The 24,570-nt window shown below is 47.8% G+C and overlaps 1 pseudogene; it reads left to right on the top strand.

Moving 5' to 3' along the window:
* The first annotated feature begins 754 nt into the window (after positions 1-754).
* On the top strand, positions 755-2,241 carry LOC125507685 (annotated as a pseudogene).
* The last annotated feature ends 22,329 nt before the right edge of the window (positions 2,242-24,570 follow it).

Genomic DNA, 24,570 nt, shown 5'->3' with positions numbered 1-24,570 from the left:
GAAAACCATATTTAATATTGTTAGCATGTACCTAAGCACGTAGCATTGGAAGTTGTCCATTACAAGAAATGAGCAATGTACTACCAAACACTTAAACATAGCATGTTAAACGGTCGCAACCCAAAAGATAAACCGGCGCATAAATTCAAGCAGTACGGTGGGGCAGAAGTATCACACGACAACCATAACATAAAAACAGTCTTAACTAGGGTGGGCCAGTAGTAACAACCAAGTAGCGCATCAGATCCTCGACATCTTGGCCGGACGAGGAGGCCTCGGGAGGTAGAATGGCAGATGCCCCTTCGCGTACTTCGTGAGGAAGGCACCAAAAGTGGCATGTTCAGCCCGGACGTGGGGCTTGTGGTTCCTCCCATTACCACGGCCGATATCGTGCCATGCATGATCAGGTTGTCGTAGTCGTTCTTGATTCTCGCGCAGCAGAAGGGGCAGGCTATGTTGCCGTAGAGCCTGTCGGAGCCGCTGCGGTACGGGATTTCCCCATTCCGCAGCCTCCTGAGGGACGTAGCGGCTCTTGCTGTCCGTGCTCTCCATACTATCATCCACGTCTTCGTCATCTTTCTCTGTGTTAGTTGATCGACAGCTATGTCAGATTAAGGAATACTGAAATGTAGCATTTCATAAGAAGTATCAAGTACATGGATGACAGTCATTGATCGTGGTATGTTAGCAATCGATATTATTATCGACCCACCAAGGAAAGCAAAGCGTGGTCACCGTCGACCAACCGATCGGCATGGATGCTGGGGGCGGCGAGTCAGCGTTGCAGTCCAAGAGCGTGTGCGTGGTGGGGGGCGGCGTGGCCGGCCTGGCGGTGGCGCGCGAGCTGCGGCAGGAGGGCCACGCCGTCACGGTCATGGAGCAGAGCGGCGACATCGGCGGACAGTGGCTGTATGGCCCCCGGACCGACGTCGAGGACCCGCTCGGCGCTAGGATGCCGGTGCGCGTGCCCAGCAGCATCTATGCCTGCCTCCGCCTCATCAGCCCGCGCGAGGCCATGGGCTTCTCCGACTTCCAGTTCTTCCCCGGGGACTGGAGGGCCGTGACCCGCGCAGCTTGCCGGTCCACGGCGAGATGCACTGCTACCTCCGGGACTTCTGCGACGCGTTCGGGCTCATGGACGTCGTCAGGCTCAACACCATGGTCCTGCGCGTCGCCCCCACGCCGACATCGACGATTATGATCCGTCAGTGGAGGTCCGTGCAGCGCCTCGGCACCACTGAGGATGATGATTTTGCGCGGGAGGAGGAGGTGTTCGACGCTGTGGTGGTGGCCACCGGCCACTACTCGCAGCCGATGCTCCCGAGCGACATCGAAGGCATGGCGGAGTGGACGCGCCGGCAGCTGCATAGCCACTTGTTCCGGACGCCGGAGCCATTCCTCGGTGAGGCGGCGGTGGTGGTCGGGTGCGGTGAAAGTGGCAAGGACATCGTGCTGGACCTCTGACGCGTCGCCAGGGAGGTGCACCTCACGGCCAGCTCCGAGGCCACGGCCGCCACGCCGGCCATGTCGAGGATGCTGGCCAACCACGGCGACGTGCTGCGCCTGCACTCCCGCATCTGCCGTCTTCACGCCGACGGGCGCGTGGAGTTCGTGGACGGCTCCTCCGTCGTGGCCGACACGGTCATCTACTGCACGGGGTACACCTACTCGTTCCCGCTCCTGGACACTGCCGTCGCGGTCACCATCGACAGTGACGGCTACGTCGTCGGCCTGCTGTTCGAGCACGTGTTCCCGCTGTCCCTGGCACCGTCCCTCGCACCATCTCTGTCCTTCGTGGGCATGGCGAGGAAGGTCCTGATCCCGTGGTTCTTCGAGGTGGCGGCGCGGTGGATCGCGCAGGTGTTGTCCAGCCGCCGCGCGCTGTCGGCGGAAGAGGAGATGCTGCGGTCCGTGGAGGAGCACCTACGCGCCAGGGAGGCTGTTGGCGTGGCAAGGAAGCACACCCACAACATCGCCGGCATCGAATTTCAGAAGATGTACGAGTTCGGGGATAAGTACTCGGACTTGGCGCCGCTGGAGGAGTGGAAGAAGGAGCTGCTCATGTCCAGCATCGCGAGCATGATGGCCGACGTGGAGACCTTCCGCGACCGTGCCTATGACGACTGCAAGATCGTGCGGAAGGGCCTGCGGGGATGGCTCGCCTTGGCTGCTCAAGCTCAAGCAAAATCTATGGCTGTTGTCGTTGACGTTGAAGCTGATGTGCAGGCCATCGCTAATTAAGTTGTCCTCCTCAGCGGAATTACGAGTAGACCGCGTGACATGTAAGAGGTTTTTATTTTTATTTATTTTTGCAGGGAAGATTCAATCTCATTCCCTTCGAGTTTCAATTAATAATTGCCTCATGAGCAAAAAAGTTTGGTTACCACAAAAAGATTGTGTCATTGAATTCAAGTATGATTGTCGAAACGTAGAAATAGAAAAGAAAAACATCGAATTTGCATAGACCCTCTTGAATCCTATAAAAAACACCTTTCAAGTAAAAAACGACTTATAGAAGCACTTGAGCATTGTTTCGGTCTATAACCAAAGGGAATGTTTTTCAAAACCGACCTGATTTGGGGCATTCATAGAGGGAAACGACAGTCATGCGATAAGCGAGTTAGAGGTTCGTCTACCCAGAGTAGCCATCCAAGGAGACAAGTACTACCATTGTACATTACATCATCCACCATCCACCTTACAATTGAGGCCGGTGGTTCCTCAACCCACAACGAGGGTGATGTTGAGACCGCCAGCCTAGCTAGCTCATGAGAGACACAGTTTGCCTCCTATGACAATGGGCGAAAGACACCGAAGTATAACCTACCAATAAGACATTGCAGTCTGCATAAATTGTCGCAGATTAAGTTACTACAGAACCTCGTAGGTATTCCAAAAGTATAGTCCGCACCTAGAGTGGTATGGTAATACTATCCTGGAAAGTCATGTTACTAGAACATGATGAACCTATGACTATGAAGGAGCGGATGATGAGCCCAGATTCACGAAATGCTGAGACCATGAAATCTGAGATGGGATCCATGTATGAGAACAAAGTAAGGACTTTGTTGGAATTGCCCGATGATCGACAAGCCATATTGTATAAATGGATCTTCAAGAGGAAAACAAACGCTGATAGTAGTGTTACTATCTACAAAGCTCGACTTGTCGCAAAAGTTTTTCGACAAGTTCAAGGTGTTGAATACGATGAAATACTCTCACTCGTATCGATGCTTAAGTCTGTCCGAATCATGTTAGCAATTGCCACATTTTATGAAATCTGGCAAATGGATGTCAAAACTGCATTCCTTAATGGATTTATTAAAGAAGAGTTGTATATGATGCAACCAAAAGGTTTTGTCAATCCTAAAGGTGCTAACAAAATGTGCAAGCTCCAGCGATCCATCTATGGACTGGTGCAAGAATCTCAGAGTTGGAATATACGCTTTGATGAGTTAATCAAAGCATATGGTTTTATACAGACTTTTGGAGAAGCCTGTATTTACAAGAAAGTGAGTGGGAGCTCTATAGCATTTTCTAAAACTATATGTAGATGACATATTGTTGATTGGAAATGGTATAGAATTTCTGGATAGCATAAAGGGATACTTGAATAAGAGTTTTTCAATGAAAGATCTCGGTGAAGCTGCTTACATATTGGGCATCAAGATGTATAAGATAGATCAAGACACTTGATAAGATTTTTTCAATGAGTACATACCTTGATAAGATTTTGAAGTAATTCAAAATGGAACAGTCAAAGAAGGAGTTCTTGTCTGTGTTGCAAGGTGTGAAGTTGAGTAAGACTCAAAACCCGACCATGGCAGAAAATAGAAAGATAATGAAAAGTCATTCCTTATGCCTCAGTCATAGGTTCTATAAAGTATGCTATGCTGTATACCAGACCTATTGTATACCTTAGTTTGACAAGGGAGTACAATTTTGATCTAAAAGTAGATCACTGGATGGCAGTCAAGAAAATCCTTAGTGAGGACTAAGGAAATATTTCTCGATTATGGAGGTGATAAAAGAGCCCGTCGTAAAGAGTTACAATGATGCAAGCTTTTACACTGATCCAGATGACTCTAAGTCTCATTCTAGATACATATTGAAAGTGGGAGAAATTAGCTAGAGTAGCTTTGTGTAGAGTATTGTAGAAATAGAATATTTGCAAAATACACACGACTCTGAATGTGACAGACCTGTTGACTAAACTTCTCTCGCGAGCAAAACATGATCATACCTTAGTACTCTTTGGGTGTTAATCACATAGCGATGTGAACTAGATTATTGACTCTAGTAAACCTTTTGGGTGTTGATCACATGAAGACATGAACTATGGGTGTTTTTTTGACAGAAAGATTGTAAGGGAACCCCCTACAGTATAATTGGTGCAACAAACCCAAATTGCAAGTATCGTGCCTTTAACCTGGGTGGGTGGGAAGGCATCAACCCCTTCCCACCACTAGGCTATGCCTTAGTCTATGAACTATGGGTGTTAATCATATACAAATATGAATATTGGTGTTAAATCATATGATGATGTGATCTGGATTATGACTCTAGTGCAAGTGGGAGACTGAAGGAAATATGCCCTAGAGGCAATAATAAAGTTATTATTTATTTTCCTCAATATCATGATAAATGTTTATTATTCATGCTCGAATTGTATTAACCGGAAACTTAGTACATGTGTGAATACATAGATAAACAAAGTGTCACTAGTATGCCTTTACTTGACTAGCTCGTTGAATCAAAGATGGTTAAGTTTCCTAGCCATAGACATGAGTTGTCATTTGATTAATGGGATCACATCATTAGATAATGATGTGATTTACTTGACCCATTCCGTTAGCTTAGCACTTGATCGTTTACTATGTTGCTATTGCTTTCTTCATGACTTATACATGTTCCTATGACTATGAGATTATGCAACTCCCGAATACCGGAGGAACACTTTGTGTGCTACCAAACGTCACAACATAAGTGGGTGATTATAAAGGTGCTCTACAGGTGTCTCTGAAGGTACTTGTTGAGTGGCGTATTTTGAGATTAGGATTTGTCACTCCGATTGTCGGAGAGGTATCTCTGGGCCCTCTCGGTAATGCACATCACTATAAGCCTTGCAAGCAATGTGACTAATGAGTTAGTTGCGGGATGATGCATTACATAATGAGTAAAGAGAATTGCCGGTAACGAGATTGAACTAGGTATTCAGATACCGACGATCGAATCTCGGGCAAGTAACATACCGATGACAAAAGGAACAACGTATGTTGTTATGCGGTTTGACCGATAAAGATCTTCATAAAATATGTGGGAGCCAATATGAGCATCCAGGTTCCGCTATCGGTTATTGACCAGAGATGTGTCTCGGTCATGTCTACATAGTTCTCGAACTCGTAGGATCCGCACGCTTAAAGTTCGGTGACGATCGGTATTATGAGTTTATGTGTTTTGATGTACCGAAGGTAGTTCAGAGTCCCGGATGAGATTGGGGACATGACGAGGAGTCTTGAAATGGTCGAGACGTAAAGATCAATATATTGGACGACTATATTCGGACTTCGAAAAGGTTCCGAGTGATTCGGATATTTTTCGGAGTATCGGAGAGTTACGGGAATTCGCCGGGGAGTATATGGGCCTTATTGGGCCATATGGGAATAGAGGAGAGATGCCAAAAGGAAGGAGGCGCGCGCCCCCCCTCTGGACCAAATTGGACAAGGGGTGCAGCCCCCCTTTTCCTACTCCCTCTCCCCCTCTTTCCTTCTCTCATACTCCGGAAAGGAAAGGGGAATCCTACTAGGACTTGGGAGTCCTAGTAGGACTCCCACACTTAGCGCGCCCTCCTCTAGGGCCGGACTCTCCCTCCCTCCTTTATATATGGGGGCAGGGGGGCACCTCTAGACACAACAATTGACCTCTTTATCTCTTAGCCGTGTGCGGTGCCCCTCTCCACCATATTCCACCTCGGTAATATTGTAGCAGTGCTTAGGCGAAGCCCTGCGTCAGTAGCATCATCAACACTGTCATCATGCCGTCGTGCTGACGGAACTCTCCAGCAAAGCTCTGCTGGATCGGAGTTTGTGGGACGTCATCGAGCTGAACGTGTGCTGAACTGGAAGGTGCCATACATTCGGTACTTGATCGGTCGGATCGTGAAGACGTACGACTACATCAACCGCGTTGTACTAACGCTTCCGCTTTCGGTCTACCAGGGTACGTGAACAACACTCTCCCCCTTCGTTGCTATGCATCACCATGATCTTGCATGTGCGTAGGAAATTTTTCTGAAATTACTACGTTCCCCAACAATCCCAACCCCCCCCCCCTTTGTTCTTCGGAATACAAAGTTTCCACCATGTTGCCCAATGTATCCTCTTCTCTTATGATTGTCATCATCACCCCACTAGTATCTTGATATGGCGTCTGGCATACCACCACTTTCTCTTCCACTTCCAAGTTTGAGATAAAGTACACCCAGGTTCTGATAAGCTCCTTTATTGCTATAATTCTTGTTGAACCTTTTCTAAAGTCAACAATTTCTACAATCAGGGAGAAGGCTTGCTATACCTTAAATTACAAAACCACGACAATTATTGTGCGGCTATCATTTATCTTTTTGTTGTATGGTATAACATACAAATGGTGTCAAAATTATATCCTAATAGGGTGTTCAACTATGTTGGTAGATGGATGCATGTTCTTACTGTTAAATTAAGGGCTCAATTATTGGTTGATATATCGGTGTTGTGTTGGTCATCATTGCGTTTATGTAGAAAATGATATGGTCTTGTACGAGAGGAATATATCTCCTCCATCGTAGGTTGTATTCTTATGAACTTATTAGCTATGCACCAGTCTATTGTTTTACCATGTGGTCGGTGTATGCGCAACTTAAGAAGGTGGGCACATATGTGTGTACATAGAGTGGACTGAGGTCTAGGCATCAGAAGAAGTGCTTCTCCATCCTAGTGTTTTTTTCTTCTTATCTCTTGCCCTGAACTGATTTTTTTAGTGATCTTCAGGTAATATTTGTGTGCATCCTCAAAAGTATATGTTGGCAATTAAACCCATATATCATTGTTAAAAAGCTTTTCATTTTTCAGAAGTCTTACCTTAGTTTTTATTAACAGCTGGGGAGTGGCCCAGCAAAATGGGTTGTCTGGACTTTTTCTGTTCGTGCTGGAGTGGGTCTTCATTGAAAGATTTGGTTCGGTAGAACCTCCCTCTCTGAGTCAATGCATTGTTCGGCCTAGGGCTCCTCCAGATCGAACATTCGGTACATCTCGGTGTCCTAATTTAAAGTTGCAACAAGAATTTAGTACACGCACCAACTCTTAGTATGTACTCTGAAGTAAGAGCTCCTTTACGGTGATTGGGGAAGTACTGGGAGTACTTTCGAGTACTTACCCCTTTGAGATTTGTTAGTCGTCCGATCTGGCGGGGGATTAAAAATAGATTAACCTAATTATTTTAATTAGAGAAGGGCATAATGGTCCAGGGTAAAATATTCTGTTTTCAACCGATCACGTCCACGACGTCTAGATCCAGTTCTCGTTCTCGTCCTCTTCCTTCTAGTCCGACGAGCCCGGCAAGAGGTACCAACAATGTCGTCGGCGTCGTCCTCGTCCTCCACCTCGTCCCCTTGACTATAAATGACGTTCCCGGCGGCAGGAAGAAGATTAATGCATGACATCTAGTGGTGAAATGTCAGCGGTGACGGTGGCGGCGCTATAGGACTCGCCCCCGCCGATCACACTCGCTTTCGGGCTTGCATACTAAGGTATGAAATCGTCCGAATCTCAAATCCTCCCCGTTTGATTGGCCCGTTGGAAGTGACTCTTGGCAGGAACTCCAACTTCCTCGTAGATGGATCTATACTCTGCGGTTGGCCCCTCGGTTAGGCCGCCAGGAGATATCAATTCTTGCTCTGAAAGTAGGCTTGTGTTTTCTTGATGCATAGGAGATATCAATGCCTGCGGAGATATTGCCATAAACTTACTTTGTTTCATAGCCTGCACTTCCTATTTAGATTTGTTTAGTCATCATCGATTTAGGTTTCCCTAGTGCATGCAATTCAATTTAGAATTTTTCATCATCCATGGTCACTTCACTAGTTTATGGGGGACCCAGTTTATGGACGTTTATGATCGCTTGCCATAATAATGTACAAGGAGCAAAGTTTAAAATTCCACGCAAGATTTCGTACTAGATTTTGCATGCATTTATGTTTGTCCTTTCAGATTTTTATTCGTCTGAATTGTGATGCAGGAAGACATGGCGGATGTAAGTCATGAGTCAATGATGGAGTACTATCATATTGCCAACAAGATGTTTAATAGTGAGGACGAAGGTTATACATTCTATAACAAATATGGTCTTGAGAAAGGTTTTAGTGTCCGGAGAAGCTATGTGGAGTGGGATGGATCCAACTGCCATATAATTTTAAGGAAATTTATGTGTAAGTCGTGAAGGGGTTCGTGAAGAGAAGCACATGAAGAGGAAGATGGAAGATAGAAAGAGCATGCCATGGAGTATACTCATGTAGGGTGTAAAGCTAAATTGGTGATTGCAAGACAGGAGGAAACAGGTCAGTGGTTTGTCAAGGATTTCATCGATGAACACAACCATCCTCTAGCCCCACAGGATTTGTCGTGTCTTTTGCGTTCACACATAAGAATTAGCGATGAGCAGAAAGCGGACATTGCAGACAAGGAAAAATCTAGGATCAGAAAACACCATATTATGGATATTATGTGCATGGAATACGGTGGATATGAAGTTACTCAAAAAACTATTCATAGACAATATCGGTCGCGATCGTGACTGAATAGCATCGTTGCAAGGTACTCACAGGGGGAGTACTGAAGACATGTTCTTGCGGTTGACTGCTGTGGCATTGAACATTGGATTGAAACATCGCACGGTCTTCCAGCATCTTTCCTTCCATCATGACCTGCTCCACCATAGCCTTGTAGTCCATGTCCTTGCGCTCCTGTTGCAGCCTAATGTCCATATTGGCACGTGCCTGCAACACATTCGCGTCCATATTGACACGCTCTATCTGTATAAGGCCGTCGACAACCTTCCGGCACTTTTGCAATTTAAGATGCATCTCCTTGTACGACAGTTGGAATTTCTTTTCCATGACCTCGCGGTCCTGCTTTAACTTATTTTCCATCTCTTCACGCATCTGCTTAATCTTTTTAGACATATAAGCACGCTCATCCTTAAGCATCCTATTGACATACGCACGTTCTTGGTTGAGTGCCCTGTCCATCTCATCACGTTCGTGTTGGACCTTCGCATCGATCTCCCGGCGGGCTTCACGCAACAACCTGTCATACTCTGCACGCTTATTGCCATGCACATGTGAATCCATGGTGCCTACAACACCAGATAGTAGAATGTGATTAATGAGATCCAGATTGTCAAAATATACCGATTCTCAATAAAACATAGGACTATTTAAATACCTCGTAATATAGAATAGCATGGTATGTGTGAGACAAACTGAGTCATGAATTTCCAGCAAAAGCTCTAATCTCCTAAAATTCGTATTCCTAATTTGGTATGAACAACCTCATCCAAATCAGTCCTAAATAATCCAGCACCTCCTTCAACAGCACCTCCTTTACTGTAGTATTGAGAACAAGTCTTTGTATGCCACATCTAAGTGGCTAAATCAAACATCATTCAAATCATTCCTACTAATGCAACATAGCCTAAAGGTCTTGTAAAGAAAATCCAACGACAACAAAAAAATCCATAACTAGATTGTATGATCAGGATCCCCTAACAACCAATCGCAAAGCTCTTGCATAAAATTCTTCACTCCAACATTATGGAAATCATTCATAGTAATCCAGTTTATTACAAAGGGCTAGAAAATTAGCTCCACCAACATAATATTTCCATAACCAGTTCGTATTATGAACTACTGTGAACTTGCAATCACATCTAATCTCATAACGACCTTTACTCCAAGTAAAGACAAGCACACACAATCATGCACAAAAATAGTACCTTCGACGAAAAACTAATCGGCCAGGAACAAATACCAAAAATCTTGCACACAAATATGGCATCTCTAATCTCATCACAACCTCCTTTTTGGTCCAATCAACAAAAAAAAGTATGAACATTTCAAGACATGGGAGGAGACGTGGAGGATGATACCTTTTTATTTTTACTCCGGCGTCGGCGTGGGCTTCCGTAGAGCGATGGCGATTATCCCGGCGACGGCTACCTCTGGACACCAAAACTTTCTGGGCGGTTAAGGAAGGAGCGATATGCGGAAAGAAAAGATGGGAGGGATATGCGGTACGATGGAAGGGTACATATCTCCCGTGATATTTGACGATATATTTACATGTAATGCGCATGGATGGTCCGCCCGTGATTTTAGGTTGGGTTAGTCGGTTGGAAGATTTGTTAGTTAGCCTATTTAGAGGGAGCATGATGCTCTGGTGCCGTTGTTAGGGTTTGTTAGCCCAGTGGAGGAGTCCCTAGTTCTTCTCTTACCCAAAGGATTACGACCACCCTCTGTCACTGCCGCAGTCGCCTGACACCAAATCAACCATGTCGTCGTGGAGCTCGATTAGGTGCGCGCTGTGGGGCGGATCATTTGATGTGCCCCTGATCCCTTGCCCTGACTTTGGCAAAACGGTTAGATTCTATCTGTCCAGTACCGAAGAGCATGATGGTTGGGTGTTCTACAAGTGCAAGCACCACGATGTACAATCCCTTTACACTTTGGGTTGACATTTACTGCATGAGTAATTTTTTATACTGTTTCGTTAGTGCTGGTTTGATTTGTGGTCACTTGATTCATAGGATCCATGTGATTTCTGGCGCTGGGAACTAGAGTACATAGATCATCTTGTTGGTACAAGTGTCCTTGTTGGTTCTTATGCTCTTGATGCAATGGCTGGGGCACAGGATAGAAGGGAACAGCTACAACATGCAAAAAAACAGTGGGAAAAGAATGCATGTACCAAGAGTGGCAACATTGGAGGCAGGACAAATTACAGCTAGAGCAATCTGGCAACCATTACGAAGCACCAAGCTTATACGATGTTAGGACTAGGGAGACAAATTGTTTTCATGCTGAAGCTATTGACGGCTAGTGTAATGGTGTTCTGTGTGTTGTGTGTGATGTTGATTGAGAAGAAATAATATATTTGTGATTGTATCAAGGCGATTATCATGGTTACATGTAATAACAGCTTAATAAGAAGAGGTGTTCTACCCCCCCAACCCTCTTTTAACATGGCAGGTAAGAGTAAGAAATAAATTTGACATGATGATTGCATGAAATAGTTGTTTTGATTATTTCTTACCTTCTTGACTATTATGAGAAAATAAGGGGTAAGACGGAGCATGTTAAAATTGCTAAAAAAATAATGAATAAACCGAGTTGCAATGAAGGCAATCGAATGGAAAAACGTGAACGACCATTTAAATTCTTGCCCACTATGTTGTGCACGAACACAAGAGTACCATGAAATAAAAATAAAGTACGTCATTACAGCAATGACTTAAAAATCCCTTAATTTTTTTTTCACGCACTACGTTTTGCCAAAACTACTCTAGAGGCACATCAGGAACATGGGAAACAAATAGATAAATCCCATGATCTCCCAGGTACAGCAACATCAGCACCTTCTGTCCTAACAGCAAGAATTTTTCCTTCTTCATGAACTCGTTCCATTTGTTGACGCAGATACGACCATCAATATCAGAAATGGTGTATGTACTTGACACAGTACTGTGTGGATGATAAACAATGGTTATGGCACCATATTCCTCCATTTCTTCGGGGACACCACGATTAGGTAGTTTCTGTTTAAAAACAATATTTGTTACATCATCACGTGGCAACTTAATGTTATGTAGTAAAGGAAGAACAATTAATTTGGAAAAAAGCTATAAACATACTGAAATGACACAAAGTGAATGAAGTACCGAAAGATGGTTACCGAGAAGTTCTTGTTGCAATCTGACCATGTCAACGTATGGAGGAATGCATATGCTCTTCCTTGATCATAGTTTCCAGCATCATGACGCTCCACTAACTTGTTAAGGTCCATCACTTGGCATATGACATACTCCATCATTCTCTAGTTTAAGCTTGTCCCCTCAGTTACAGCGACATTGTCAATAATATCTCTTTTCTCATTGGACAATTGGTAGTATGCTACAATATTATAGCACAGACAATTTAATTTATTATATATGGTATATGATAAATTTAGTGTAATAAAACTTGCATGAGAAAAAAATGTATGATAGGCAAATTCCCAGTTGTCACAACGCTACTTGGTACTTCTGAATTGTCAGTACTGAACGTAATCTCCTGACCCAAATGTAGCGTGTAAACTCTAACAAATTCCTTCCAAGACTCCCCTGAAATGTATGTCAACTCATTGTCATTGGTAATCTCACATGGGAATTGAAACCCCTCATTGGTACTGAAACTTGCTTCAAAGTTCCCATATTTTCCCAAGGGCACTCCAGATTTCTGTGTGAAACTATATCTGTCGTAGCAGGGGATTACCTGAGTTCACCTAAAACCCCGGGTTAACCTGCCTTCATCAAGTAAGCCACTCCTATCTAGGTAATCCTGGCACGACCCGCCGAACGTTTGACAAGTTACTCTCATTGAGACCCTGAACTTGTCAAAGTTAAAATGACGATTGGTTAGTTGGAGCCCATCTTAAAAGGCTTTGTCAAATGGTTTAACTCAGTGTCCTGGCAGCCCACAAAAGGCCTCGAATTTGGGCCTGGCAGCCCTCGAAAAGCCTCGACTACAAGTTTTTATTTGTTTGCCTTTGCAATTTTTTATCCTTATTTGATCCCCTTGTAAGGTAAGCCGACATCTCTTGATCCGGCCCGGCTATATGCCTCCATCTCAACCCAGTGTTTCTTAACCCGGTGCGGCTTACAGTTATTATCTGTTAAAGCATATAATTAATGGTGAACCGGCATCTTTCAAACCGGTCTGGCTTTGACTACCTGTCGCTAGTATAATCATCCGATGTTCATCACAACCCGGTTCTACTTCGTACATACCAGCACTGCATGGTGGAAGTTGGGTATTCGCCCTTATTACAATCAAAGTTGGTAAACCAACAGCATAATTTCATATCACAGGTATGATCTATTTTTGACTATTTTTTGCAACCATGGTTCTCTACCAGGTTGTGTGTTGGGCATTTTGACCCGTCCGGCGGTAAACCGCCCGGACAGATCTCTTTTATGCAGACACAGGGATTGCATAATATTATGAAGGTATATAAGCCAGCACTAAAATTATCACGGCGGATCAAACAGTTATATCCCAGTGCACGACGGCAGCAGATCAAAGTAATTCAACTAGCCTATTACAAGGCGCTTTAAGGCCCAAAATAAACGATTGTTTTTTACACAGAGCACAATCGGTGCCTATCAACTCAGTTGCCAAATTAAGACTCATTGTCGGGTTGACAAAAGGTTGATGGATCTTCTGATGTCGGTTCAGCCTCCTCCTCCCCATCCAGTGGCTGGAAGTCAACGATGGTCCAGTCAATCTGGGTTAAAGCTTAAAAGACAGCTTCTTCACTTATAAGTTCGGACGGATAAGATTTTGCACTTCCTTCATAGCAGTGTCAATCCGTTGGTTGTTGGCATCATAGAAGGACCGATGAACAGTCAAATTAGCCTCTTCCGCTAATTGACTTGCCAGAGGACACATTTCCTTTGTCGAGACTTTGAGGGCTTCATTATCAAATTCTGCCCCATTTTCTTGTTCACCAGGAAAGCCCTTCGCAATATCAACTGGATCCAGTTCAGCTATCCATGCTTTGGCTCGGGTAAGTGCCAACAAAGCGCCAGCCCTGGCAGCGGATCGCTTCATCTCTTCTATCTGCGTCGGTGTCAGGGATAACCTTGCTAGAGTGTCCTTGATCAATGTTGGGGCCGGTTTGTTGTATGAGACTGCACAGATAACCCGTTGGGCATCGATATACACCTACTCTATCAACGTATATGCTGCCTTCAGCTTCATCCGCATGTCAGAACCCAGATGAGCAACACGGCTACCCATAATGGTTTAAGATTTTGATGTTAAAACCGGCAATTTCAAAAATGATTATTGAAGCAGTCTTGGCAAGAGTATTTACCAAAAATTGCAGAGGTCATGGCGTTTACTTGGCGCTTCAACCCAGTTAGCTCTTCCGCCACCGGTTTAAGAGCTGACTCCGCGTCTTTAGCCCGCTTCAGCAATGCAGTCTTTTCAGTTTCCCAGTTGGCACGCTCAGTCTTGAAGTTGTCCTTCAGTTGTTCCATAGCTGTTAAAGCGCCTTTCAGCTCTTCTTTAGCTTTGGAAGTTTCTGCTTGTTGGGACTTGATATTCTCTTGAAGATCAGCAATTTGCAATCCTTGGTGATTTATATCAGCCTGCCACAGCCAGATGAGGAGCATGTTAATATTTTTATCAAAATGTCCCAAGCATATAACCAGTTATACACTTGGCACTTGGGGGCTAGTGTGGATTGCTTCTTTCCTACTGATTGTTTGAAGTCCCAAGGATCAATACAAGTTTCAATCTTGGCACTTGGGGGCTAATGTGTGTTTGATCAGAAAATACACAGGCAAGGGAATTCATAAACTGCAGTATAGAACATAAAAGTCTCGGTTTTGTCTTCAAGAGACAAACCGGCCCTTGGGGGCTACAATCCAGTGAATATACATAACAAGGACGAAAGTGTTTGGAAGATTACCTCATAGTGCTCCTTCATGATATTCACCAAACCGGCTTCATAATCTCGACTTGTGTACAGGCGGTTCAGGAATCCGGAATGAAGCTCCTGGGCAGAAAAATTAGCATAGTTCAACAAATCTATCTTCCCTTTCCTCTTGCCCATTGCAGCAAATTCCTCCTTGGCAGTATGCTTCGATAAGGCAACCGGATTGCCCGGGGCAGTATGATCAGTAAAGGTGATAATAACATCATCATCGCTACCTTTTGACGGGCTCGGCAGGTTGACAATATCCTTGGCTGGGCTCGGAGGATTAACAGCTGGGCTTGGTGGATCAGCAGCTGGGCTTGGAAGCGTAGCATGCGGAATTGATGGATCAACATGCGTAGCCGGGTCAGCTCCCGGCGGATTAGCATCAGTGGCTGGATCCTGTGGGGCAGAGTCATCCATGACAACATCAGTGTCTCTACCGGCATCTTCTGGAGTCTTCTCCGGTTCAACTTCATCATTGGTGCCACTAGTCTTGGCTTTTTTGCTCAGGCGGGCCTTGGCGCTACAATATCAAAGCAAGGATTAGTATGGTAAACCGATGCATGAAGAAAAAAGCTGAAAGGCAATACGTACCTAGCGACGGTCTTGAGGGGAGGCAATTGCGTGGTTAATGAGTCGCCAGATGAATTAGAAGTTACCTGATAATTTGAATCGGACGGATTAAGTGGGTATGGGAAGCAACCCGCCAAGGGATAAGGCTTATTAAGAGAGGAAGAGACCTCTGGACGACGTTTCCGGGGTGGAGTGTCCGGTAAACCGGAGGAAGTGACCTGTTGGCCGCTATGCCGGGTTGTGCGACGGCCTTCATCTTGCTGTGTCTTCAAAGAAAATTTTGGACCCAAATAAGGAAAAGGGTGAGAGCATTTTACTTTCCGAACTGCGCGACGAGGTTTTCGAACCGGCACATGATCTGAACCGGTGGAAAGGGAGATTACCTCAACACCCTGTTCAAGAATTCATCCGATTAACCAGTTAACTTGCTGATTAATCCCTACTCGTAGGGTCACCGAGTAGCCGATAAACTGATAAATCGTCCGATTAATTGATTAAATGGCCGATTAACTTGCCGATTAGCCTATTAATCCCCTACTCGCCAGCCAACCGAGCAGTTACCAGTTAACGATTTCCTCAACAATGCCTCAACATGATCAGTGCGACTAGCTTCCGCATCATCCTGGTAATAGTCATTGTCAATAAGGTGTACGAAAAATAAGACAAGGTAGTCAAGTGCTACCTCTTGGTCTGAGTCTTCAATATCTTCAAGCGGATTAGCAGACTCGCCGGTTTTCTTCTTGGCTGGTCGCTTTATGACTTTGCTCTTGGCACGAGGAGCCCTGGCCGGTTTATCTTGAATTTTCCTTTTCCAGAAGGAGCTATTGGACTCCAAAATTAAACAAAGGATTATTATATTAGTGTTAAAGCAGAGACGGATCAAAAAAGTATAAGGTTAAAGTTTTTACCGCTGGCGGTTTGTTGGAGGCATAAAAAGGGCGCAGCCCAATTTGGCTACATGCGGTGATCGGTTCATCAAGCATCTTCTTCACACTTTCAGTGACTTCATCATCTGTCATTTCTATTTTGTTAAACCGTTGAGGATCCTTGGCGTCGCTGGTATATTCATACATCAATCCGGAGCGGCGGCTTAAAGGTAGGACACACCACGAAACCCAACAGCGGACGAGATCAACACCAGTCAAACCATTAGCGAGGAGAGCCTGGAGCTTGGCGAGTTGAGGTGCATAAGCTTGTCATTCTTTGGCAGTTAATCGTTGAGGTAACGGGTGGCCATTGCTAAGCCGGTGAGCGCGGTAGCCCGGCAAAGGATTTTCTCCAGTAGGGGCAGTGTTCTGATAATAAAACCATGTTTGGTTCCAGTCTTTAGGATGGCTGTGAAGTTTGGCATGAGGAAAATCAACTTATTTCCTTTTTGAATTAACACACCACCAAGTTCAGTATTGGGGCCGTCAGAGAACTCAGTTCAGCGGTTTAAGTGGAAGAAATACCGGAAGAGATCAACAGTTGGTTCTTCTTGAAGGTAAACTTCACAGAACACTTGGAAGTTGCGTATGTTGGAGACAGAATTTGGTCCAATATCCTGAGGATGGAGTTGGAAGCTGGCAAGTACATCCCGAAAAAACTTTGATCCGGGAGGGCTGAATCCCCGGGTTAGATGTTGCATGAACACGATCACTTCTCCATCTTGAGGTTCAGGAGGGCACTCGGGACCAGGGACTCGCTAATGGAGGACATTTTTTGAGGCTAAAGCACCAGTCAGAACATATCCATTGATTTGCGTTTCTGTGATCCGGGAAGGAACCTAGTTGCAAGCAGCGAATTGCTTGGCCATTTTGGACAAAAAACTGTAAAAGAAAAGTGAAGGCCGGTTTATGATTGCAGGTTGATGTGCACTAACCGGAGTTAAACCCGGGAATTTGATCAAGGCATATATGAGAGTTAAACAGGAAATTAGTACTCAAATCAAGATAGTGGTTTAAGTGAGGGCTAATGGCATATGGCGGATTATCAACTGCTAAATGTTAAACTGCCCTTAAACATAGGAGGCAGAGCTGAAATTTACTAAGTGTTTGCAGAAACAGGTTTTACAATATTGCAGTATAATTTTGGATCTACCATGGATCAGTAAAGGAAAATTTTCTGAGCCCTACAATGGCGCTAAGAAGAACGGAGAAGGTCTAGATTGAGTTTTTCCAAGGAACAGCAAGATGCTGTGGTGCAGTAGACTAAGGTTATGGATCTAGCCGCAAAAGAAAACAATCGGGACTAGCTAAGATGCAGTAGAGATGCCAAGGGAAAAGGGGACCGGTATTGACGAACGCCGATGAACAGGGAAGAACATGAAACACTAATGGAGATCTAGGGTTAAGGGAAGGAAGCTTACCAGGGCCACGCCGCAGCGGAGGAGTATCGTAGAGAGCTCTGGTACGAACAGGGTGATGCAGCGGCCTGGTCGGTGCAGATTCGAGGATCGACGGTGGCGGCGGCGGTGCTCGAGCTCTTCAGGTCGTGAGGAGGAAGACGAGAGGAAAGGGGGGAAAATGGAAAGACCCCCCGGCCCTATTTATAAAGGCAAGAGTATAAAACGGCCGGCGCAAAAATCAAGGGGCCTGAAGCGGCAAAAGAGGATGCAGATGTCGCCTCGATCTTCGGGAGTAATTAATGAAGGGAATCTTTTTATGCAGAGATGACATCATGACGATTTATTGCAGTGACATAAGGTGACGTCATGCCGGTTCACAAAAGTTTATAGGGAGAAGACAACATGGCGGTTTATGGAGAATCATTACAAGATGTTCATGGAATTTTCCTAAGGGTTGAAGATTGACATGAACAGGTTCAAATCAATTTGGGGCCTAATGTTGAGGATATAACCACTCAGTATAAACTGCCCAGGAGGGGCCGGTTCACGATCAGCTATACTGAAGCCCATGAAGACAAGAAGATGGCGCTTTACGGATAAAGTTCAAAGGCTCAGATCCCGGAGGCGGATTAGGGCCCGTAGTGGTAAAGCGCCATAATTATTACTTGTATTGTAAGTTAGGAAAAGGGAGAGACCGAGCCGAACACTTGTATGAGTCAGCCTTGGGACTCTGTAAACCGGCCGGGCGTCAACCTGTGTATATAAAGGGACGACCCAGCGGCGGTTCTAGGACGACAGATAACAACTCGAGACCCATGCAAGCGTATTTGCTCCCTGGTCATCGAAATCCCAATAATCCCATCACAACTAGACGTAGGCTTTTACCTTCACCGAAGCGGCCGAACTAGTATAAACTCTCGTGTCCCTTGTCCGGTTTAACCCCTTCAGGTTAACCTCGTCGCGATGGCTCCACGACGAAGTCCTTCTGCTAGGACATCTGACGTGATATTTCCATGACATATGGCATTTTCCGGGCATATGCGACACGAAAAAACAATTTTTAATACTTAAAAAACAAGGACAACACTTTCTAGATTTTTGGGATATCATTGTGATATTATTGAAATCCCACATAACTCACGTGGCCCACCCCTCCCTAAATCCCGCAATTACAGCGCCTCATTCTAACCACCCGGCCGTGCCATCCGCAGCTCCCAGGACCGCTGCAAGATCAAATTGGAGACGCCGGGCTCACACGGATTACAGGAGTTGCCGGCCACCGCCCACCACCATGAGGGGTCGGACTTTAGTGTTCTTCTTGCCGCCCCCTCCGTTTATCCTTGCCGCTGTCTACCGCTCTATAGGGGCACTTCTAGTTTGCGACGCACTATCTGCGGCCATCAACTCGGCGCCGCCGTCTCCAAGAGAAGGTATTTCCTAATTGTAACTTTTTTTAATCGTTGTCGGCCGCTCCTTTAGTAGTTGAACCCTCATAGGTTTTGCACAACTTCACGTGGTTAAGCAATTAGATACCCTTGTTAATCTGCGCTTATTTTATGCACGACCAACTAGGTTGTGTGCTTAAAGTCATAAGTGGATCATATGTTAAATGACCCACTTAATTTTTTTAATATTAGTGTTGGTGTACTAGAGTAGGGGTACCCTAGTATCCCGAACTTGTGCACGGGCAGTCGCAGCCTCCCGCGGCAAGGCTTGCCGGGTGACCGCCAAAGACCTCCGTGGTTCCTTTGGAGCCATTCAAGAACAAAGTATCCAAACCAAGGAGACAAGACCCCGGAAAGAGGAGCTTGCCGGGAAGGCCAACCAAGGCATCTCAAGGAACTTGCCGCAACGCGCCACGCGTCCCGCCAAGGCCCTGTGAGCGACAAGCTCCCGGACGCGACAGGACAACAACCGCGGCAAGGCGCTTGCCGCGGCAAGCCAACACTCCGTACCCGCGCTCCAGCACATCCGCCAACGTGTCGCCCTGGGATCTTTCCTGGCGTACGTGGCAGGAGGCTGTGCAGCCAGCGGTGTGCAGTGGCATGCAAGCGGCGCTGACAGGATAGCCATCGTGGCAAACGGTGGCGTCCCTGGCGGTCCCTTTCTGCACTGTTTAGGCGACATAGACGGGCAATTAATGCCTTTGTCCCCTGCCGTCAGGGTTAGGTATGATACACTGTACAAGTAGCTGTACCAACCACCACTTTTCCATTTTTGCCCTTCTTTCTACGTTGCCACCTGTCGGTAACCCCTTGAGCATATAAAAGGAGGCCTGTGCGCAACGTAGGGTGGGGGGGGAGGAGACTCATTTTCACGCTCAGTCTTGCCAACAGCTGGTGTGTATTGTAGCACTCCGCGCGCCCGAGCAAGAACTCAATACAACCACAAAGCAGGAGTAGGGTTTTACGCATCCGTGCGGCCCGAACCTGGGTAAACCGACCGCGTGCTTCGCCTCGATCTGCTCTTCGTGCGCTCTCCGCCCCCCTGCCGAACCAAAAGGGGCTTGGTCCACATAGGTGTTCGTGGAATTAGATCATCCCCGACATCTCTGGCGCGCCAGGTAGGGGGTGCGTCGAGGTTGTGTGAATCTGATCCGGCGTTCACGCGAGCAAAATCTTCATCATCTTCATCGACATGCCGCCGAAGAAGAAGGCATCGGAGGCGGCCGCTCCGTCCGCGACGAACCCACCACCGCCGGAGCAAACGGCTGGTGGGGTAGACGCCGGCGGAAGAGCGGGCGGCGACGAGCGAGCTCACGGTGCCGCCAGGTCCAAGGACAAGGCTGCGCTGCACATCGGCGGCGCGGTCGGCTCCCACAACGACCGGGCGCACTCCAAGGCCTCGGCGTCCGTGCATGCACCGTGCCCCTCCCAGGAGGCGCGAGACCGGCAGCGTCATGGCACTCACAGTGCCATACGTCTGCTGGGCCAAGAACAAGCCGGCGGGTCACGAAGCGCTCAAGATCAGCTCACATGCCAACATGCTGGCACGAGCAGGGCACGGTCGCCCGGACGAGATACTGCTCCTTCTAACGTAGTTAGAAGTCCGAGCATATCTCGCTCCTCGCACCGTTCGCCACCGCCACCCGCCACCCCACCAGAAGCTCTGGCGCGAGCTCAACTGCTCCTAGATTACCCTCCAGCGGCGGACAAGATTGACGACTGGAGGGCAACCATTCAGAGTCTCATTGGCTTCGCCAACGGCGACGATCCGCGGCAGCCGAGTACATCACAGCCGCGGCGTGTCAGCCAGGCGCGAGCCGGTGACGACAAGACCGGTGAGGGTGCAACCACTGTGCACTCCCCACCCCGAAGGCCAAGGTCGCCGACTCGCCGGATCCGCCTCGACAGCGACTCCACCGCGTCATCGGATCCGCGGGCTCGTCGCGACCAGCGCCATGTCCTCCATGAACGACAACAAGAGGACGCTCGTACTCGCATCAAGCGTCGGAGAGAAGTGCGACGTCAATCAGACCAGCACGCTGGGCTCTCTGTTGACATGCATGCGCCAGGGGAACCAGACGACTTGCCGTACGCGGGAGGTTGCCCTGCGTTCACCCGTGAGCTGCGGCAAGTCCAATGGCCCAGCACGAAGAACTTCAAACCAGATGTACCGGAGAAGTACGACGGCATGTCGCATCCATCGGAGTTCCTCAGCATCTACACCATTGCGGTGCAGGCTGCCAGGGGACGAGACGACAAGATCCTCGCCAACTACTTCCCGTTGGTACTCAAGCCCAATGTCAGGTCCTGGCTCATGCACTTGCCGGAGAGCTCCATTTCCTCCTGGGCAGACCTGTGCCATGAGTTTGTCGGCGCCTTTACAGGCGGCCACAAACCTTATGGCCAGGAAAGTGATCTTCACCTGCTCGTCCAGAAGGAAGGAGAGCCCTTGCGCAAGTATATCCAGAGATTCAGCCGTGTGCAGCACAACATCCCAAACATCCACCCTGCTGCGGTTATCAGCGCGTTTCATCAGAACGTGCGTAACCGCAGGATGTGGGAGGAGATGGCGATGTGCAAGATCAAGGACGTCGGCGAGCTATATGCCCTGGCCGACAAGTGTGCACGCGCTGAGGAAGGAAGGAAATTTCCTGGAGAGAATGCAGCGGCAGATGGGTATGACAGCGAAGATGCTGCCCCGGCGAAGAGAAACCGGCGGCGCAGCAACAGGAAGAAGCAGAACAATGAGGTGCTAGTCATTGAGCAGTCCGGCAGCGACGGTGGCGCCAAGCAAGCCAAAGTTGGTAGCTCCGGCAAGGAGGTTGCCACATGCACCAACTGCCAGGACGTGGCCGCCGCCGACAAACAGGACGGCTCCGAAAAGCAATACTGCAAGATTCACCGCACCAAGGGCCATGACCTCCAGAGCTGCAAGAAGGTCGAGCAGCTTGTCCAGCAATAGAAGGCTGAATACGAGCGACGCGACAGGGAGAGAGCCCAAGGAGGTGCCGAGAAATCCGGCCAGAAGCGCACCGGCCAGGGAGGGCGCCGCGGCAAGGCCAAGCAGCGGCAAGGAGACAGACCTTCCCGGGGCCGCGACAAGGACGAGGACGGTGACGACAACGACGAAGACATGGATGATGTCGAGACTAGCGAGCAGGAGTTTCAGAAAGCCACGGAAGTTCTCTGCGTTGACGGTGGCACCTCTCTGCATACCTCGCACCGCCAACTCAAACAGTGGATGCGAGAGGTCAATGCAGCAGAGACGCTTGCCGAATCGCGCAAACTTCTGAAATGGTCCAGCACGCCTATCATCTTTGATGTTGAGGACCACCCTGATCGCACAACTGCGGTCGTGTGTTTGCCGATGTTGGTTTCACCAACTATACGCAACCTCAAGGTCACCAAGATGCTAGTTGACGGCGGGGCTGGCTTAAATCTGATCTCCTCCGCTGTGCTCTAGAAACTCCAGATCCCTGACAGCGAGCTCGAGGAGACCGGTACATTCCAAGGGATCAATCCGGGAAGAAGCAAGCCAAAGGGAAAGGTCACGTTGCCAGTCACATTTGGCAGCGAGATGAACTTCAGGACTGAGAGGGTTACCTTTGACGTTGCCGATTTTCCATTGGCTTACAATGGGACACTTGGCCGCCCCGCGCTCGCCAAGTTCATGGCAGCCTCTCACTATGCCTACAACCTGTTGAAGATGCCGGGCCCGATGAGCGTCATCTCTGTCCCTGGCGACAAGAAGGACGCTCTTGTCTGCGCTGACAAGATCTACCGGGAAGCAGCAGCCGCAACAGATAGCAAGACACTTGCCACTGAAGCTCCCGGGGGGAAGAAGAAAGCCAAGTCCGGCCAAAGTTCTGGTGGCCACTCCGGCAAGCGCACCTCTTCGGAGTGCTGCGCTGCCGTCGAGGACGCACCATCGAGCTCCACCGGCAAGTGCAAGATGGCGATGGCAGCTCCACCAGAGACCAAGAAAGTGCCCGCCAAGGAGGACGGCACTGGTGGTACCTTCACCATCAGTGCCACGCTTGACCCTAAATAGGAAAGCGCGCTCATTGCTTTCCTGCGGGCGAATGTCGACGTGTTTGCGTGGCAACCGTCTGACATCCCCGGTGTTCCCAGGAAAGTAATTGAGCACCACCTTGCCGTTTGTCCTCATGCGCGGCCCGTCAAGCAGAAGGTCAAGAAGCAGGCAGTGGACCGCCAAGAGTTCATAGCAGAAGAGATCAAGAAACTGGAAGCAGCAGGCCTTGTCAGAGGAGTGCTCCATCCCACGTGGTTGGCCAATCACTGATGGGAAATGGAGGCTTTGTATTGACTTCACTTATGTTAATAAAGCTTGTCTCAAAGACCCATTTCCCTTGCCGCGCATTGACCAGATTGTCGACTCCACAGCCGGATGTGACTTGCTTTCATTTCTTGATGCATACTCAGGATATCATCAGATCTTCATGGCAGAAGAAGATGAGGAGAAAACCGCATTTATCACTCCATGTGGCACGTACTGTTTCGTACGAATGCCCTTCGGTTTGAGAAATGCTAGTTCAACATTTGCAAGAGTAGTCCATGTCGCTCTTGAGCCGCAAATACACAGAAATGTGGAAGCCTACATGGATGATATAGTGGTCAAGAGCAAGGACAGGGCGACTCTGATCCAAGATCTAGATGAGACTTTTGTAAATCTGCGCAAGATCAGACTCAAGCTCAACCCCAAGAAGTGCGTATTTGGAGTCCCATCCTACAAGCTTCTCGGGTTCTTTGTGTCTCAGCGGGGAATTGAAGCCAATCCCGACAAGATCAAGGCCATTGAGCAGATTGAAGCACCAGCGCGCGTCAAGGATGTACGAAGGCTTGCCGGTTGCGTGGCTGCTCTCAGCAGGTTTATCTCTAGATCTGCTGAGCGCGCCCTGCCCTTTTTCAAAATATTGAAAAAGGTAGGTCCAATGAAATGGACTCTGGAAGCGGAGGCTGCGCTGCAGGACTTGAAGAGATACCTGTCCTCCACTCCAACACTTGTCGCACCTAAGCCACAAGAGAAGTTGCTGCTGTATATAGCGGCAACCAACCAAGTGGTTAGTGCTGCGTTAGTGGCTGAGAGGGAGGCGGATGATGGGCCAGCAACCGCGGCAAGCACATCCAGCGACAAGCAGGGGCTTCCCCGACAAGCTCTGGTCCCGGCAAGGAAAAATCTGCGCAGACGTGCGAAGAGATACAGAAGAGAATGGTGCAGCGCCCGGTTTACTTTGTCAGCTCCCTTCGGCAGGGGGCTAGATCAAGGTACTCTGGTGTGCAGAAATTGCTTTTCGGCCTTCTCATGGCCTCGAGAAAGCTGCGCCATTACTTCCAAGCACATGAGATCACAGTTGTCACTCGCTTTCCGCTGAAGAGGATATTGCAGAATCCAGAAGCGACATGCAGGATTGTTGAGTGGGCACTGGAACTG

The sequence above is a fragment of the Triticum urartu genome, chromosome 5, assembly GCF_003073215.2.
Source record: "Triticum urartu cultivar G1812 chromosome 5, Tu2.1, whole genome shotgun sequence".
In the NCBI taxonomy this organism is placed as follows: domain Eukaryota; kingdom Viridiplantae; phylum Streptophyta; class Magnoliopsida; order Poales; family Poaceae; genus Triticum; species Triticum urartu.
This window is presented reverse-complemented; position numbering and strand designations above follow the sequence as displayed.